This window comes from Lactuca serriola, chromosome 1, assembly GCF_051521515.1.
Source record: "Lactuca serriola cultivar US96UC23 chromosome 1, Lser_US96UC23_V15, whole genome shotgun sequence".
NCBI lineage: Eukaryota > Viridiplantae > Streptophyta > Magnoliopsida > Asterales > Asteraceae > Lactuca > Lactuca serriola.
The window spans coordinates 4231329-4248539 of NC_136408.1; the positions used below are offsets into that span (position 1 = coordinate 4231329).

Genomic DNA, 17211 nt, shown 5'->3' on the forward strand with positions numbered 1-17211 from the left:
AATCTTTTTTCCCTCTCCAACCAAACCCATGAATTAGAAGAAATTGAAATCTTTTTATCTCAAATTTCATTTATTTTCTGCCAGTCAAAAGCGCCCTTATTGTATTTGTAACTAGGTTTAAAGTTTTTATATTATTTCAAAGTTTGATAATCATTTTGACTATCTATATTTTCAATTATCTTTTTTGCTGCCTTTAAAGTACAAACCTTAAATATTTTCTATAGGTTAGCAAGTACAAACCTTAAATATTTTCTATAGGTTAGCATGTTTAGCCCGTCTCTCTCTCTCTCTCTCTCTATCTATCTATCTATCTATATATATATATATATATATATATATATATATATATATGAAGAAAATGAAGAGTATACTTGCCCCTCTTTAGTCAATTTTGGTCCACTTATTTTCTCTATTGACCATTTTGGTATTGTTTTCCCTTTTCTCCCCCTGGACTTTTTATATTTGTGAATTTTATCATTTTTAATCATCTGATAAAAGTATGGTCAATATCTCTGGTCAAGTTCAACTATTCAAGGAACACGACTCATCAGGATGCAAGCTACGTGTTCCTCTTCTATGCATCCTCATCTTTTCACCGCCTCCCCCGTCCAATTACCTTACAACACTTCAAATCCAACTTTATTCTTTACCTATTTTCTATTCGACGTATTCTTGATTCAACAAAAACCACCTCATCTCTTTCTTATTCTCACCGCTCCGTCTGATGGAGGGCTTTTCTCGGATTCGTTCGTAGTTTTCGCTCCATCTCCATCTTCAATTTCCGTCGCCGACAGCAAATCAGACCCTCTTCATTGTCAATCCCGTTCTCAATCTTTCAACTTCTACCCAGATGAACGATTAAAGACAAAAAAGGTGTATATGTTTGTATCCAACCTAGGGATTCAGCAACAGGGGGAAACACACATACAACCCATTGTGTGTGTGTGCGTGATCGTGACCCAGGAAAAGAGGCACGAGTAAATTGGTAGCCAACAAGGAAAGACTTCACTGCAGTTCGCATGTATTCTTCTTCTAGGGTTTATGTCATGTTCACTGTTGTGCCGGTCCTTGAAGATGGGGAGTAAACTTCGTTTGCCAAGTAAACGCTTGGTCTATGTGGATTTGTTCATGCCCTCCCTGTTCCACCTGCTTCCCACCGCTTCCTCTCGAACCACCGTTTTCTATTCCTATGGAATCAACTTCCTTCATCTATCGATTCTGCTAAGCAACAATACACACCTGTGCTTTTGTTGGTGATGGTGCGACGTCGTTGGCTACTGTTGTAACTGAAGTTAATGACTGGGAGATTTGAGGTGTGATGTGCGAACGGTGTCGTTTCGCCGCCCGTTTCCCTATTTCAGTTTCCACCTCGCTCTCCTGAACCTCTCTGTAGAGCACCACTGATTTAACATGCCAAAATCAGAGACGTCGATCCTTCTTCAAATAGCAGACGATACTTTCTTTACAACTTCCTTTACCGGTGCAACTACAGTTATGCTTCGCGTGGTGATGTAGCTAGGTTCGATCTGATGTAGCAGGATGCTGATCAATTTCTTGATGTAAGCCCTAATTTCTTTTCAATTTCGGGTTTTAGAAAACATAATCTTTGCTATGGACTGATGATTGGTGATATATTAATATATAGACTTCCTTTTCTTTTTTGTGATTGTCTAAAACTCTCATGTTTGGCTTTTATTTGGTGTAGATGAAAGGAACATAAACAGATAGAGGTGTGGGATCATCAATGTCAAGGGAAAGGTTACTCCATCAAGAATAAATATTTTATTCTTTCATTTTCTATATTTTCACTCGCTTTTTTACCATCCCTGATTGTATTTTTATTTTGAAATTCAATTTTTTTTGTTTGACTCCCATATTTCTAGGGCTTTGTCAAATGGAACAAATTAACAAACATAAGAGTTGTTACACCAATGTGAAGCGAAAGGTTACTCCATTAGGAATAAAAATTTTATTCTTTCATTTTCTATATTTTCACTCGCTTTTTTACCATCCCTGATTGTATTTTTATTTTGAATTTCAATTTCTTTTTTTTGACACCTATATTTCTAGGGCTTTGTCAAATGGAACATATTAACAAACAGAAGAGTTGTTATCAACCTCGATTTTACAAAACCTCTCAATACCATGAATACAAGTAACCATTGTACATGAGTTTTCACTACCCTAAGCTTTGTGTATATACAAGTTCCATTATACTGGATTCTATTTAAAGCACCAATTGTAATTCAAAAAAGAAATGTTATGTATGACTGTAAGTGTCTGACTGCAGATCAGGTGTTCACCGATGAATAGTTAGCGTAACAATGGGGTTTCAGAATGGTGTATCTGATCATACCCACTACAAAATCATAACACATGCAAACTCAACATTTTACCATTAAATATTTAAATCAATACTCAAAATCATACATTTATGAGTTTTTTTCTTTTCTACCAGACAGGTGTTCTTGCAATGCCAAAAAAATGGAATTGGAATCAGGGGTTTAAAGGTATGCTTTTGAAAACATATTACCTTCTACCTTCTAATTTATACTAATCGAATAGGACTGTTCATAGTGGTATTGTTATATTTTTGGGGAATTTTAAGAAAAAAAAAACCCACATGTACTTTCATAATCTTATCGATTTTGCCATTTACTGTTTTATTTAGTCATTAAACCATTATACTTTCTTTTACTGTCTAAAAATTGACCTGTTTTGATATTATAAAAATTATAAAAAAAACAACTTATTTTTACCATTATACTTTTTTCATCGTCTAAAAACTTTATTTACTAATTAAGCCGCTAAACTAATATTTTTTTATTGATTTAGTCATTAATCTCTTAGTTTTTGACGATTTTGCCACAAAACTATTATGATGAAAATCTAAAAAAAAATAGTTCAGTGGCTAAATTACATGATTCAAACTTTTATTTTGTCATAAAATGGTTGGTTGACCATTTTCTCTTTCATAACAGTTGGTCTATTTGCCCCCTGTCCATCCTGCTAACTGTTAAAAAAATTTAATGACATTCTATTTTTTGTTTATTCATATTATATATTATGAAGCAAAAAATTGGAAGTATGGTGCAGGTTAAATGGAAGGCTTGCAATATGGGATCTCAAACTACAAGCTTACCAGCATTCTTTAGTTTAATTTATAAACTTTAACTTTTATTCAATATAATAATAGATTTGATTTTTGAATAATCAAACCGACAAAATATAATGGAGTCTTGATAAAAATGTATATGTAGGCACAATTTGCGCAACATCAGTTACTACATCAATGGCTTGCACAAGTGCTAAGAGAGCTGCATTTAAGCCTGACGTTAGACATGTAATTTATATTGAAGCATTTAAAAAATTTATATTTATCTTTGTGGTTATTTTTATATGTGTTTGTTTCCCACTATAGGATGCATGCACAAGGTTTAACGTTGTAGGTAAACTTTTAGTTTGGTTTAAGCCTATTCGCATATATTCATATATTGAATGGCAGGTATGCTTCTGAACATAGAATTTGTTATTCCATAAAAGATTTAAGAATGTAGGCTGAAAATATATTTTGCTGATAGAAAGGTGGATGAATTGGAGAAAGCTATTTCTAAGGCAGCTAGAGACCCCGCTAAATATTGAATCGATCAACCCGAACTTGAAAGAAGCTTTAAATGGACAAGACTGCTACGGCTCAAGTAATTTTTTTTAATATAAACATTAAAAATTCAGACAATTGGTTTTATTCAGGAGGTGTTAAGAAATCAGTGATGGGAACAGACGTGAATGGCAGTAGCTCTTCCACATTTAGTGGGATGCGCAAGAACTAATGAGTTTGCCAAGTGCACATCAGCAAGACTGATGTTAAGTGGATTTTTTTTTTTTTTTTGCATATCTTAGAAAAAAAACTGAAATAGAATAATGTATTTTCATTTTAATGTTTGGCTTTATATAATTTGGATCCTTTTTCTTGCAAAGGGCAATATCCTTTCTTTTTATTATTTTAAGCATCAAAATTGTAAAATGACAGATTGCAGAGAATAGCAACATACTTAACTGTGTCTACCAATTAAGACAATCTATTATACATGTACACAAAAACAATACCTTCCAACCCCCGCAACGCGGGGGTTAGCATCTAGTTAGAATTAAGGTTTTGATTGGGGGCTTTAACCAAAAAATTGTGTTTTTAAAAAATATTTAACAAATAGTGGTGGTTTGGAAGTAAAATTATGAGGATAACTGGAAATTAACGTTTAGAGGTTTCTAATTTTCAAAAATGAATTTAAAAAATATCTACTATTTAAAATTATTATAAGAAAAACTAAATATCCATCTATCCATATTTTTAATCGTTAAAATTGTGACAAGTGTCCTAAATATCATTGAAAAAAAAAACCTGACATTTATCATAATATTAAATTGGTTAAAATGTAAATATGAATAAAAAGCATGAGGTTATTTGAATTCTCTTACTATAAATTCAAGCAGCGCTCTAAACATGTTGCTTTATTGAAATAAGATTGTTATTTATTATTTTCGCTGGGAATCTTGTAGAAGTTGGAATGCAATTGAAGCTTTAACATAGTGTATCATGAGTTCATGACCTTTTTTATATCTTTTATAGAACACATTTAAGTCTTTTATAATGATCCCACTTAAGGTCGTATACTATAGGTAAAACTAGAAATAGATACATATGAACTTCTCACATCGGTGATCATTTACTTATGGACTTATAATCAATTGTAAAGTTATAGAAAATCTTGTATCTTGATAAAACTTTTGCAATTGGTCTAGTCAGGAAGATTAATGACAATGAGAAGAGGCAATAGATTATAGACTGGTGTAATAAAAAAAAAAGGGATTTCTGCTCAAAGGTTAATGGGTTGCTAATGATATATGGAGAATATGGAGATATTCTAGAGTAAGCATTAGACACCAGACACATACCTAATTTGGATTCTACAAAATTTCGCATGCGGCATAAGGTTATAAGGACATTTAGGAAGATCAAATTATTTAAGTTAATGATTGCCTATGTAAACTATCATTTAAAAAAATAAGGAGCTATCTTGAATACGTTAGTCTAGCAAAAAAAAAAGTACATGTCTGGATTGTTTTAGATCTTGTGGTTGTATGAGTAGAAAAACTTGCGGTGTGTTTGGCGAAACTATTTGAAAGTTGTTAGCTAAAACCTGAAGCTATAGTTTTTACGTTCAAACAATTATCTTAAGGTCTTATTGGCCAAATGTAAACGAATCTTTGAGAACTTTTAGAAGGAAAAGAAAAGAATATTAATTCAATTAAAATAGGAAAGTGCTAGATGAAATGAATTAGGAAAGAGTATGAAATTTGACTCGTATGATTGACATTGAGTGGTTCAAAAATAGAGTATTGTGGTGGTGTTTGGTGGATTGTGGGGTAAAGGTAACGCGGCGCAAAAATCATAAGAGGAGTCAGGTAATGGATTGGGGAATATGATCAGCCCAACATTTCAGGGCCGACGGGAAAAGGAAGGGAATAAAGTACGCCTCTACTCGTCAGTGATTAGTGCCTACCGACCGACCCACTTCTTCAAACAATCCATTTAAAATAATTTAATTCAATATCCATAAACCTAAATATTCGTATACAATTTCTTACGTAGATTAAAATGTTTTCAAAAACAAGAAAAATGCCAATAGATAGAGGTTAACTTTATAGGGTTGACAAATAAAAAAGGAAATCAGAAATCAAAAAAGTTAATGTTGATTTTTTTAAAATGATATTCTCGCTTAGAGCATACTTCGCAGACGACGTCACATATATATCCCTTAAGGAGCCTCTACCCTTTACAGGTGATGGTTATATACAAAATAGTTTTGATTTTACTGGTCTCTCCTCTCGTTGGTTTGGGGAGCGGGGGTTTCACAGCTACGCATTCCGTTTTGAAAGCCGCTGCGTGTAAAGTGGTAAAACACGGAAATGCATGTAGAGAAAATCAACATGTGTTTGTTCCTTTTGCATTCGATACATTTGGTTTTCTCGCACCAGAAGCGGTGGAGCTCCTTAATAGAGTCCAATGGGTCATGCATTCTAATGTTATATTTCCTAGATCCACAAATGTTGTTTTCAAAAGAATTTGTTTTGTCATCCAGAAAAGGCTAGCGGTGCAGTTTGTTGCCCGTTTGCCTTCAGTTGATATGTATTGAACTATAATAGTTGTGTATTCTATTTAAAAAGAACATACATTTCTCTCTAAAAAAAAAATCGATCGTAAGATCAAAACTATAAACAACCAAAAAAATATGATGTAAAAATATAATACATGTAAGGATGTAAATGATTATAAGAAAACCTATATCTATGCGGCATTTAAGAAAAATAAAATAATCATGTCCTTAGATAGTGTAATGGAACGACGAACTATTAAAGCAACGACTCTTATACGACTACCAATCAATTTTTCTTTTTCTATAAATAGTTGTATTTAAGTTTATGAAACTTTTTATTAAAATCTTATATTTAATATAACGTTCCACAGTTGTTTTCATATTCTCACAATTATCATCATTTTCATATATATATATATATATATATATATATATATATATATATATATATATATATATATATATATATATATATATATACACGCTAATAAATAATAATGATTTTGCCACATGTCTTTCTCTCATTCAATTTGTCACATGTCATTTTCTCATAATTTAGAGATATATTTATTTTCCACTTGTCATTTATTTCATTTTCCATTTCTAATATATTATTAATTAGTTTCCATAAATTAAACCTACCATAATGATATTAATTTCAAATTTTAAATTTTAAATTTCAATTTCAATTTCAAATAAATTTACAGTTTAAACCTTTGTGTTTAACATTTTGTTATAATTAACCTGTTTAGTATACGGGTCTGATAATTAAACAATAATTTTAATTTATTTACTTTTTGCATGTTTTTTTCTCATAATTTTTATTTATTTCAAATTTCAAATTCAAATAAACTATTTATTTATTTTTTACATGTTTTTTTTCTCATAATTTTTATTTATTTCAAATTTCAAATTCAAATAAACTTCTCATTTAATCGTTTTTATTTAACATTTTGTTTTAATCAACCTGTATAATATATGGGTTTCACAACTAGTATAAATATACACACGACTACCAATCAATTTTTCTTTTTCCATAAATAGTTGTATTTAAGTTTATGAAAGTTTTTATTAAAATCTTGAATTTTATTATATAACGTTCCACAATTGTTTTCATATTCTCACAATTATCATCATTTTCATATATATATATATATATATATATATATATATATATATATATATATAATCAAATGAGAGCACCTAAAATGTTGAAATTAAAGGCGTAAAAATTTATCATTTCTCTACAAATGAATACATGGAATCGCAAATGAATATACTTTGTTCTCGCGTTCTCAATCTTTTTGGTGTTCTCATTTGATCCTACTCCTATACATACACACACACACACACACATATATATATATATATATATATATATATATATATATATATATATTTCTTTAATAAAAGAAGCTTTTTTTGCAACTTGTCACACTCTGATTCATTTTGCCACATGTCATATTGTGGTTATTTTGAATTAATTTTTATTTCATATGTAATTTTTGTGGTTTTCCTATTTTATTAAATTTCATATGGTACTTAAAACTTAATAATAAATGCATATCAATTTCATTAATTGACTTTCCTTATAATTTCAAAATTTTAAAATAAAATCTCATTAATTTGCTTTGATTATTTTATTTAAATGATTTGTTTAAATTTAAAAGAGAAAAAAAAACACTTTAATTTTAGTAATTCAATATTTTTCTCATTTTTCATATAAATTCAAATTTCTCAAATGTTTATATATATTTAATTGTTTTAAATACACTCATGTAATACATAGGGCTCACACCTAGTATATATATATATATATATATATATATATATATATATATATATATATATATATTGTTGTGTTATTGTGTTCTAGCTATCTATTGTGTACATATAAGATTGATTGTGGACCAATAATTTTAGCTATTTTAAAAAAGTAATTAATGCATATTACATGTTCAAGATATAATGAGTACAAATTAATTATCCAACATTTAATATACATTAATTATTTTCTTAAAATAACTAAAATGATTGGTCCATAATCAATCATATATGTACATAATAAATAGTAGAAACATTTGAACCTAATTCTCCCTCAGGTTAGGTTATTGTGTTCTAGCTATCTGGTATGTGTATATAGTATTGATTGTGGACCAATCATTTTAGTTATTTTAATAAAGTAATTAATGCATATTACATGTTGAAGATATAATGAATATTAATTAATTATCCAACATTTAATATGTATTAATTACTTTTTTAAAATAACTAAAATAATTAGTTCATAATCAATTATATATGCACATAATAGATAGTAGAAACATTTGAACCTAACTTTATATATATATATATATATATATATATATATATATATATATTGTGTATATGTAAGATTGATTGTGGACCAATAATTTTAGCTATTTTAAAAAAGTAATTAATGCATATTACATGTTGAAGATATAATGAGTACTAATTAATTATCTAATATTTAATATGCATTAATTATTTTTCTTAAAATAACTAAAATGATTGGTCCAGAATCAATCATATATGCACATAATAGATAGTAGAAACATTTGAGCCTAACTCTCTCTTGGGTTAGGTTATTGTGTACTAGGTATCTATTATGTGTATGTAGTATTGATTGTAGACCAACCATTTTAGTTATTTTAATAAAGTAATTAATGTATATTACATGTTGAAGATATAACGAGTATTAATTAATTATCCAACATTTAATATGTATTAATTAATTTTTTAAAATAACTAAAATAATTAGTTCATAATCAATTATATATGCACATAATAGATAGTAGAAACATTTGAATCTAACTTTCTATATATATATATATATATATATATATATATATGTATATATATATATATATATATATATATATATTTCCAAAAAAGCTGTAACTTTTAGTTTATTTACATACATAAAATTTTAATTTCTTTTACAAAACTAATGAAATTTTACAATCAAAAGTTTATATCTATTTTGTATAAGCTAAAGTACGATATATAAGTCGTATAAATAAGGATAATCAGATACACAACAGCTATATATATATATATATATATATATATATATATATATATATATATATATATATATATATATATATATATATTGTATTAATGAGTGACATTGATATAGAAAAAGAATACAAGCTAAGTCTCATAATTTAAAAAATAAAACGTTAGCGTGTTATATGGGGAGGTTCGTAGGAGACAGCTAATTGGGTGGTCACACAAAATAAGAATGGGGTTGGTACTTGTCAGCCACTTTCTGGCCTAAACGACAAACTAAACGAGCCCCACTTGTTCTCCTCATCCCTCACTTGCTTCCTTTTCGTATTTTATTTATTTTTTTAGGGGAAAATACAAAATTTGGCCATAATTCTTAATTACTTATTAAAAATTTTAATAACAAAAAAACCACTTAGTCAAAAATAGCTTATAAAAGAGTAGTCAACTATAGGTTGACTACTGTTTCGCCAAATCGTCTACTGTTTTATGTTTTGTTTAAAAAAAATCATTTTTAGGATACAAAACCGTAGGTTTTTTAAAACCTACGGTTTCCTCTCGAAACCTATGGTTTCCCTTTTTTTTAGTTAAAACCCCCAAAGCAGTAAATTCAAAAAAAAAAAAAAAAAAAAAACGTATTTTTCACCTAAAACCGTAGGTTTTAAAAAACCAACGGTTTTGTATCCTAAAAAAGAATTTTTTTTATACAAAACACGAAACAGTGACGATTTGGCGAAACAATAGACGAATATCGAAACCTACGGTTTCGTGGGCTATATTTGGACATTTACTAATTTTTGGCTATAAATTGATAATGACTTCCTTAATTTGGCTAAATTAGTAATTGCCCCTATTTTTTATAAATGATAAATTATAGTAATATTTAGTATTCACAAATGGCTAAACATTATCGTGGTATGGGTATATAGGAAAATAATCATAGTTTTGCAGGCTTAGATGGTTGTTAGAAGTAGAACTTTAGATGGGTTAATGATTAAAGATGTGTTCCGTGGCGGATTCAGATCAAAGTAAAGGAGTATTTTCGACAAGTAAAGGGGTATCACGACAAAAAGAATCGCATAATACGCAATAAGAAAAAAAATTCCGGAAAAAATTACACTTCTGAATTTTTTAAAGTACCCCTGGATATATACTAAATCCGACAGTTGATGTGTTAATGATTTGTAAAGATTGTTAATTGTATGTAAATATACTATGCCGTATATTAGTTTACAAACCTTATTTCTATGAACATAATATTGACTAAACTAATATACTGAAAATGTCTCGAAATTTTTTAAAAAGAACACGCGGAAGACCCTTGGTGAAAATATCCGCGATTTGATATTCAGAAGGTACATGAAGAACATGAACTTCACCACGCACGGCTTTTTCCCGTACAAAATGAATATCCATATCAATATGCTTTATACGACGATGTTACAACGAATTACCTAATAAATATTTTGCACTCACATTATCACAATAAACAATTATAGCGCTCTTAATCGAACAATGCAATTCCAACAACAAGTTTCATTATCAATACGATATGTATACGATGTTTGCCACGCCCCAATACTTGGTTTTGACACTCGATCAAGAAAGAGTAGGTTGTCTCTTAAATGACCATGGAATCAAATTATCACCCAAAGCAATAGCTAGACGTAGAATGCCGTGTATCAGGGCAACACCCAAATCCGCATCAATATAAGAAATCAACGATGAAATGGAATACACACAGATGTGGATGCCATGATTAAGTGTACCTTGAATATACCTGTAACGTCCCACAATACGACCCAAAATTTTTTGTTTAATCATTACTAAAATCATTAGATCAATACCATAAAATAAAACCCATACGTCAATGTATCCAAAACCATAACAAAGTATCACAAGAAAATTGTATCAAATCATGTCAATAAAAAGCTAGTCAACTCCTAGGACAAAAACTGAAGTTGTGGTGTGTGTGATGCCATCATCCCAAGCTCTTCCCTTTATTTGCGGAAGTACCTGAAACCAAAACTGAAACTGTAAGCACGAAGCTTAGTGAGCTCCCTCAAACTACCACATACCATACAATAACATATAAACACATATTGGGCCTTGCCCACTGCATCGAACCGAAGTCCGGAACTAACTGGGACCTTGTCCCCTGCATCGGACCGAAGTCCAGAACTAACTACATCGGACCGAAATCCGGAACTGTCTGGGACCTTGTCCCCTGCATCGGACCAAAGTTCGGAAACTGACTGAGCATAACATGGCATAGCATAGACATATCAACTAGCATAAGCACATATACTACATACTGCATCGGACCGAAGTCCGGAACACACAATACAAAACATACTTGAATCACAAGACATCAAGCAATCTAACTACTGCATCGGACCGAGGTCCGGAACTACTGCTAACTAAACATGCCGGCATTGTGGCCGTAGACCCGTTCCTACTGGAAGGAAGACTCACCTCGTAATCTAACTGTTGAATGAACTGCTCTGGAATCTGTCTGTTGCGGCTCCGGTTTCACCCCGGCTACAATTTCCATAAGTACACTCAATCAAATATTGATAACTATACTGAGGGTAAAATGACTGTAAAATGACTATTTTACCCCTGGTCAAAGTCAACATACAGTTGTCCTGACTCCTCGAGTTGGCCCACCAACTAGTCGAGTCCCTACTCTCATTTCTCAATTATGCTCGCTACTACTCGTCGAGTTTGGCATATACTCGACAAGTTCCTCTTTGATACAAACACTTAGTCAATCTGCATCCGACTCGCCGAGTTGTATGAGCAACTCGTCGAGTTCTCCTTCATCATATGAACACTCCAACTGGGACTCGCCGAGTTATATGAACAACTCGCCGAGTCTGTTCTTGAGATCTAAAGATTGCCTTGGACTCGCCGAGTCAGGGCATTGACTCGCCGAGTCCCTCCATGAATGAGTCCGGTCTCCAACTCACTGAGTCCACCTAAAACTCACCGGTTCCACCCGGCATAAAACATAGAAGGGGGGAACTCGAGGACTCGCGACCCGACTCGCCGAGTCTGAAGAACGACTCGCCGAGTCGGTTGCATGCAACTTCTATACAATCGATTCTGCTCAAAACCGTTGCATACAATTTATAGATCTGAGTTTCTAAGGCTTGTTTACCACGTAAAGTTTCCAACTTTACGTGTACATATGCATGAAAAGGGATTTAAAGGCTCAAAAGACACTTAAAAGAGTAAATCTAGAGTTTTCATATAAAACGGCTCCATAAAGGTGGTAGATCTGGGCTTTTTAAGCTCAAACCCAGCTAGTTCCACTGGCTATTCAACTCAATACGATTTCTCCACAACAATCAAGCTAGGGAGTGGATAAAAATGGCCTAAATGGGATTTCTAATGGAAGATCATCATAGAAACAGAAGAGATTCGGATTATACCTCAACAAACTCTGGATTGGACTCCAGATCTTTGCTTCTCACCTTCCCTTATAGTCCTTCCTTCTTTCTTTTCTCCAAACTTCAAAAGATACACAATATATGCTCAAAATGCCCAAATAATGGCTAGGGTTTGCTAAATGACGTTATGAGGGTGAAGGATGCGAGTTTGGGGATCATAACATGGTTTAAATAGGATGCAAAACCCGTGGATCTAGGGTTTCTTCCAGACTGGCGGACTCGCCGAGTTGCCAACTTAAACGTGCTCAGTATCTCGACTCTACTCGGCGAGTTGGGCCTACCACTCGCCGAGTCCCATCTAAAAATGAAAAAATACTTAGATTAAAATACATACCAAGAACCAGGTGTTACAATACCCCAAGAATGCGCTTGAGGGCTTGCATTTGATCCATTCTCAGATCATGAATATGTAAACATGCTTGTTGAACTAAGTAAGAGATATAAGGACGAGTAAATGTAAGATACTGAAGTGTCCTGACAAGGCTCCTATATAGAGTAGGATCCTCAAAATGAGTACCCGAAGTAGCACTAGCCTTCTACTTTGTATCGGCTGGTGTAGCGGAAGGCTTGCAGGAAGACATTCCGACCCACTCAATTATTTGCTTGGCATACTTGCATTGTGAAAGGAACATAGCACCTTTATGTCTAGAAATGGCTATGCCAAGAAAGTAATTCAAAGGCCCAAGATCTTTCATAACTAATTTCGAGCTAAGAAACTCCATGATAGAAAGACGTAAAGCATTAGCTGGAGCAGTGAGAATAATGTCATCAACATATAACAATATATAATCCATGTAAGATCCCTTTCGATTAACAAATAAAGAGTTTTCACACTTTCTATTAGTGAACCCAAGAGAAATGACATAATCTGCAAATCGCTTATACCATGCACGAGGTGCCTGCTTAAGTCCATATAAGGACTAACACAAAAGACAAACATGATCCGACTTATTCCGATCTCGGTAACCCAAAGATTGATGCATGTACACTGTTTTATGTAACTCACCATGAAAAAATGCATTTTTTACATCCAAATGATGAATATTCCATGCATTGTGAAAAAGAAAGAACCATACGAATCACAGTTGGTTTGATGACCGAGCTAAACGTTTCGCCACAATCTATACCAACCTGTTGTGTTTTCCCATCACCTACAAGAAGGGCTTTATACCTCTCAAACATACCATTAGATTTTTCTTTATGATTAAAAATCCACATGGAACGAATAACATTAACATTCGGTGGGTCAGAGTATGAGACTTCAATTCTAGAAACCAGTCAAAGACTTTCGATCTTTTAGCTACCGTATAAGTCCATAAAAATTTGAATAATCATCGAAGAAAAAAACGTAACATTTATGCCCCCATTAAACTCAAAGTTTGAGAAGTCCAAAGATCACTATGAATAATGTCAAACGACATAGTAGTATTAGAATTAGACACAATGTGACATCCCTATTTTCACGGCCAGAAAAGACTGATTTGTTTATGTTTATTGAAAAAATCAAAGTATCATTTTTGAAGAATGAGGTTATGGAATTTGTCCCAAAAATATGATAAATGTATTATCAAAGCATTTCCGAAAAATGTATTTTATTTATATTAAATCATTGAGATGTCATCGTCAATACAGAAACATAAGCATAACGAATATTACAAGCCTTACAATAATTAAACTAGTTTCCTAATACTCCTTGAATCTCTCAGCATAATGTATCGTTCATAAAGCCACCTGTGATACAATAAACCGAGTGGGTTAGGTTGAGAAACATGGTGAGTACATAAGGATTTCAATCCCAAAATTTGATAATAATGTATATCGCAAACATTCAAATCCAACTATTATCATTAACACACATATATCATATCTCTAAAACAATTTATCCCATCCTGTCGATTCCCACGTATAGATCCTATACAACGACCTTACAAGATCTAGCCTAAAGAATCAATATGACAACAAACTGACAACGCTGCTTCGGAAATTCCTTGGCAACGAGGATCAATAAATACATCAAATGAGGGGAATGGAATAAGTTTCACCATGAACCTTCGTTCGTAAAAAAGAAGACAATAAAGTCAGGGGTGGTTATCTAGATAACTGTGCCTAGCAGTGGTCTGACATCGTGAGGTATTTTACCCCCAGACTCACCCTATCCGTCAAATATATATAACAAATATTTCCAGATAATAAGCATATAACTCACATATAAACTTTCAACATATATTTAATACTTGAATTAAAATCATGTTCATGAAAGAGACTATGCAATCACTTGATAAAGTTATGACTCGAAATTCGGACAACGCTCACTTCTAGCAATTGTCTTTTCTGTCGATGTAACCTAGTATTATTATCATTAAGTTTTAGTCTAATATTTATTGCGACTAATTATTAGTCTAGATTTATCATTAATTCAAAGTCTACTTTCACAATCTATCAAGTACGGAACAACCAGGTAGGATCATATCGGAGGTAGGGTCCGTTTGGTATACGAAGTATATTGTTTGGAAAGCCCACTTTAAACACCTCACTAAATCACAGCCTAGACATCATCCCCGTAAGTAGATCAATCTGTATAACGACTTGGAATCACTGATAAATCTTGTTTATAGGTTCATAATAATGATAATTAACTTAAACAAAAGTTATACTTAAATCATGGTAAGCATAACTCACTTACAAGGGAGTTTAGTGAGGAACCGGGCTCTGCGTGGGCAGAACTTCTGAGCCGAAAGCTCTTCTTCTTGGGGCCTTCTAGCGCTCCGGGACTCGCTACTTACACCTAGGAGGTTCGAGGGGAAAAGCCTTGAGGGTTTGGGGTGTTTGGGAGAGAAATGAGTGAAGAGATCTGAGAAAAAGAGTGAAAAACGACTTCTATTTATAGGTTGCCAGCACCGAGTACGCTGAGCGTAATGGGTTTTTAGGGGTTACGTTGAGCGTACTCAAAATTAAGTTGGGCGTAATGTGCCACGTTTCACAATCTCGTGCAAAGTCGTGGCTTAGATCGTGTCACGTGTCACTCGCTGGTTACTCCAAAAACTAATTATCTTCTAAAATCCGTAACTTTTGCATACGAGCTCCGTTTTTGACGTTCTTCATAGTCACGCGTAGTTAGCGATGTGATCTACAACTTTTGTTTAGACTCCATCGACTAATTTTGACTTTATTTTTAAATTTATATTTTAACAACCTTATACAGTTAAAGTCCGTTAAAAATTCATAACTTTGTCATTCGACATCCATTTTCGGTTGTCTTTATATCGTTGAGCTCCTATTAACGAGATCCTTAATTCTCGTCTAGGTTGTGTCGGATAAAATCCGATCGATCTAAAAATTTGATTTCCAGGCTGTATACCGCTATGCAAAATTTTAGAAAAATCATAACTTCTTCAAACGAAGTCTGATTTGGACGTTCTCTATATGCACGCACTCGGTTTAACGTATACTATGAATTTCGCTTATATTGCTAAGGATTTTGTCAAAAATTCACTTTTTACGATACTCAGTGTCGTACCAGTTTAATCGCAAAACTTCGACAGTTCATAACTTTTTGTTATAAGTCGGATTTCAGCGTTCTTTATATGTACGGAATCCTTGTGACATATACTATAACTTGGTTAAGATTATTTACTCTAAATAATCTTCTATAAAAAGTAATTTTTTATGTTTATTGTCTCTAAATTGACTAGCCTGAATTTGCGGGTGTTACACTTATGTCCCGGAATCATCAACAAAATAGGGCTTGTATAATGACTTCGTATGTTTCCTTTCCATCCTAGGTGGTAATCGTAACTCTTATGTCCAAATGAGTATCTAACTCTAGAACTCCTTGACTGTTGGCGGTGCGTAATCTTGCACCCGCTCTTTATCCTATGTGTGACTTTCAATCATAATCTTCGACTTAAAAAATCGATCCTTATTGGAGACTCTTGCTATTTCTTAACAAACTTAACTTAAGATAAGTTCTTTACTTCAATTACCGTAACAGATCGATGAGTCATGTTCTAATGATCTCTCGTCGTATGATGCAATGCTTAGACTCAGGTCTTTTAGAGCCAAATTCCATAATGGAAGATACCTTCCTTCATGTTCTATTGTGATATAATCACATTCTAGCATGTAGTACTTCTAGCTTCAAGCTTCTTACTTTAACAGCGATTGTGATACTTCTATTGATCGCTTCGATTATCTTTTACTTCTTCTTCTGGCTTAAGTCGGATGCTACATCGAGCTTGGTTCTCTAAACCACGTAACATACATATCTTATTCGGAATCAATTTGATATGACCACTTTTTTAGGAATATCAATCATCCTCTTGGTCATTACTGAAACGATGGTAAAGAAATACACGAATAAAATGGAATCAATTACTAGCACCTTGGTAACCTTGTGACTTTCCCTGATCCAAGTGTGAATCTTGTTCTTCCGGTAGTATAGACCTATACTACCTTTCACACCTACTCATACTTTTCCCTAGGGGTCTAAACGAGCCGAGCCAAGCCCGATCCTAACCAATCTCGAGCTCGGCTTGTTTAATTTGAAGAAGCTCGAGCTCGAGCTCGAG

The 17211-nt window shown here is 32.6% G+C and overlaps 1 long non-coding RNA gene across 3 annotated transcripts; it reads left to right on the forward strand.

Moving 5' to 3' along the window:
* The first annotated feature begins 593 nt into the window (after positions 1-593).
* LOC145086009 (uncharacterized) lies at positions 594-4007 on the forward strand. Of its 3 annotated transcripts, none has more exons than XR_013700282.1 (6): positions 594-1559; positions 1706-1758; positions 1884-1945; positions 2071-2155; positions 2459-3505; positions 3582-4007. It is a non-coding gene; the product is annotated as an uncharacterized LOC145086009 (long non-coding RNA). The 3 variants fall into 3 exon arrangements; XR_013700298.1 differs by having other exon boundaries at positions 3586-4007; XR_013700280.1 differs by having other exon boundaries at positions 2459-4007.
* The last annotated feature ends 13204 nt before the right edge of the window (positions 4008-17211 follow it).